Source organism: Rattus rattus, chromosome 3 (assembly GCF_011064425.1).
Source record: "Rattus rattus isolate New Zealand chromosome 3, Rrattus_CSIRO_v1, whole genome shotgun sequence".
NCBI classification, from domain to species: domain Eukaryota; kingdom Metazoa; phylum Chordata; class Mammalia; order Rodentia; family Muridae; genus Rattus; species Rattus rattus.
The window spans coordinates 24737048-24741175 of record NC_046156.1 but is presented as its reverse complement, the minus strand read 5'-3'; positions in this window follow the sequence as shown (position 1 = coordinate 24741175).

Here is a 4128-nt window from a genome sequence, read left to right as displayed (position 1 = left end):
CCTCCCCCATTATTTGAACAAAAAAACTGTTACTGAGATTTTATTTTTGAATTAAGTTCTTGAGTTTCTAGGGCATGAACCCTGTGAGAGTGAGGAAGGATCCTGAATAAAACGAGTCTCTAGTTTCTTTGCACGTAGAAGGCTGTCAGTGAGTGACTGTGAGAATGTTAGTGAAAGGAGTATTCTACTCACTTTGTGAGCACCACCTCTTTGATTATTACTGAAAAATATGAAACTAAATTACTGTGACTTCGGATCTTAAAATTAAAGAACACCAATTAAAATCGACAAGGAAAAGAGGTTCTCCTCTGCCAACCTATTCCCAAGGCCTCAATGCTCCATCAGAGTGATCTCTTATTGGGTTTGGATGTGTAAGTTGCCTGTTTTCCACTTACCAGCAGATGGCCTAATTAGTCCATCGTTCACAAAGCCTTGAAACTATTCATAAAGAAAGCAGCCGATGATGACCAACTTTCCCTTTGAGATTTTTTTTAAAGCATCTAACCTTGGAGTGAGTTTTTTGCCTTTAAAAGGAGCCAATATTTAGTGTTTTCCCATTAATTTCATTGGATTAAACAATTGAATAGAGATGCTGATTTTAATATAGCCTACTGTAGTCAATAAAGAAAGATCATACTATTTTTATTTTATATATACCAAGTCACCTAGGAAGATTCATAGAGGTGACATACTAATATTGCCTCAGGGGATGGATTGATTCATCAGCATCCGTGAGGAAATGAGCTGCTTTATTTTCATCCAGACAGCCTTTGCAAGTCATTTAAGATATTATTCACATTTAGATGACTTTACCAACTTTCCTGAATGCCGGTGTGAAAGAGCTATGATGTTTAGACTCAGTTTACTGGCAACAGATCTTCTCACGGTTCTGAGGTTGTTCGATGATCATATAACTTATCTGCAAGGCAGACGTGTCCTTTCATCTGAAAGCACGCCGGACTTGGGCTGTGGTGGCAAGTGTGCAGTAGATGATGTGCGTGAAGAAGAACAAGAGGAGTGACAGAATTGAAAAAGCAAGTATTAACTTTGTTTAATTCAATTTAATAGGGTTCTGGGGGATATGTTTTATTTCACCATCTCTGGCAGTGCAAAATATATCCTGTTATTCTATTATTTACTTGTTTGAATATTCTCTACCTCCTTAGGCTTCTCAAGTATTCATATTTTTACCCTACTCAAATTTCAGGATTATTATTTCATAGGGTCTCTATTTATCATCGTTCATATATGGACTACCGGCAGTAGTGTTTGGAATATGGATATAATCTATTCAAAAGTTATGCTCTGAATGAACCTTATTCTTCATACCTTTTCTGAGATGACCTAATGGGAAAGAATTGTGGAGCTTGATTTAATGATTAGTAGCCTCAACTTTGGGCCATTTAGAAATGTAAGATGATTTACCAAATTACTTTTCAAAAACAACTGTCTCATTATATTTGCTTGGTTATGCAACAAATACCTTGTTCCCTCTGATGTATTATTTCCTGGATCAACAACCCAAGAGGAATGGAAGATTCTTCTTGACAAAAAAATAAAGGCAGTCCTAAATCCAAAAAATGTCACTTCCCCAACCCACACATGAAGAAAGAAAGAAAGAAAGAAAGATAGAAAGGAAGGAAGGAAGGAGAGAGAGAGAGAGAGAGAGAGAGAGAGAGAGAGAGAGAGAGAGAGAGAGAAAAGAGAAGGCAAGAAGCTTTGAAGTTTCTTTATTGTTCCACACTGATAATCAACTGTGGATTACATGGTGCTTGGATTATTACTGACGCCGAGAAATATCTTTGTATACCTCAAACAGTACAAACTAAACTATTTCTAAAAATTTAAACAGGTAGTCTTAAAGCAGTTTGATCACTTTTATCTTTGCTACTTTATTTCTTTGCACGTGTAGCAGCAGCAGAACACTGAAAAAGCAAAATGCAGAATCCTCTAGTCCCATATGATGGTTGTCTGGTTGACCTCATAGAGATATTTGATATCGTGTGGATGTGCCTTAGTAATTGGGGAAGAAAGTCACTTTGTTTCCAGTGGAAGTGCTGTTACTTTTCACTGTGACCATTGTTTTACCATTTGTTAAGCAAAACATCAAAAATTATTACACCAAAATATGGTACTTAGGAATAACTATTGTGGGGCTAGAGAGAAGGCTCGATGGTTAAGAGCATTGGCTCCTCTTCTAGGGGACCCTGGTTCAAATCCCAGGACCAAAATAGTAGTTTATAACCTCTAGTAACTCCATTTTCAGGATATCCGACACCCTCCTCTAACCACTGCATACATGTAGAGCATATATATACACATAGGCTAAACACCCATGCATATAACATATCAAAAGTTTAAAAGAATAATATTTGTATTGCTTTAAATTCATATTTTAAGATAAAAATGCTGAGATGGAAATAATATACTGTCACTATATACCACAACTAATTTCACAGATTAAAAATTCATAATTTTGATGGAAAACCACAGTGTTTAAGCATAGTTAAAAAAAACTTAGTTCTCTCAAAAATAACTTAAATTTTTAGATTTGGGAAGAGATGGTTTTAAGCTGGCATTTTAACAACATGAATCTCATGATTAGGATTTGTGGTTGCATATTTCATATTCAGTCATTCTACTGCATGTTGACATCTATATGTATCAAAATTCTACTTATGTGTTTGGAGATATAACACATCTATGCTTCATTTATATGCTATCAACAATGAAGAATGGATTAAGATACTTCACAATAAGCCATGTCATTTAATGTCATTTTTACAACATTAAAGTTATTACAAAATTATGTACACAAGAAGCAGCTGAAATTTTAGATATTCTAGGTAGTTTGAACCATTCGACTGGCATTTAAATTTTAAGTACAGTGTAGTACCTCCTGTTTATGCATGGCTCAGTAATTAATGTAAAGATACATGTAAAGTATGGTGCAAAGACACATACATATACATACACACACATTCAGAGAGAGAGAGGGAGAAGGAGAAGGAGAGGGAGAGGGAGAGGGGGAGAGAGAGAGAGAGAGAGGGGGGGGGGAAGAGATTACTAAATAGAAAGAATAAATTTTTGTAAGCTGGGTATTTCCAGTTTAGAATGAACCAGATATGAATATCAATATATGTATATTACATGACGAAACAGTAAAGGTGAAAAAAATGTAACTTGGCTGTGTCGAACACTAGCTAAGTGGTGTTTCTTAAGGAACTCTTGTTTTATGCATTTAACACAGTCCCAGTGCTATCCAAAAACAGATGTCAGAAAGCAAAATAGAAATTACACATATGGAATGGGTGTGTAGGTGCTTTGTATACAGTATGTCTAGATTACAGTTTAGGTACCTGTATCAAGAGAATTTTACCTAATTGGGTAAATTGCAAATGCCTGTGTGTGTGTGTGTGTGTGTGTGTGTGTGTGTGTGTGTGTGTGTGTGTGTGTGTGTGTGGGTGGGTGGGTGAGAAAAAAGAGAGAGAGAGAGAGAGAGAGAGAGAGAGAGAGAGAGAGAGAGAGAGAGAGAATTTCCAAAAAAATTTTTTTAAAAGATATTAGATGGTGATAGAGATGACAGATAAAGATACTATTAAAATTGTTAAGATTCAACCAGAAAAATCTCTACTTCCTGAGAGTGGATGGACAAGCTAGGATTAGCCCTTGGAGAAAGTGACCCCATAGAAGTCATAAGATTTCAGTTTAAATAAGCTTGGCGTGACAAACTCTTTTAAGGAAGCAATGGGTACATCAGAGAAGCCCCAGAGTGAAGGGGCAGGCTAAGACCAAGACACAGGCAGAGTTTCAGAGATAAGGGGTGTTCGTTTTTCAGAACTGTGGTGCATATCTGAATGTTTGCATCTTGATGATACCTGGAGTGAACGGTGCTAGGTTTCCTTCCTAGAAGTCTTCCCAGAAGCCCACATCTTTAATCTGGAATCCAATGGGTCTTACTAGAGGAACTAGGGAAGAACATGCAGAGAATAATATCGGAAAAAATATTCAAAAGACATTTATGGCACACAGAGCATGTGGCACATGTATGTGACAATACATGATGTCTCTGATTTCCATAGCCACTGAAGGAATATCCTATGTGAATAAACTGACTTATTTAAAAAT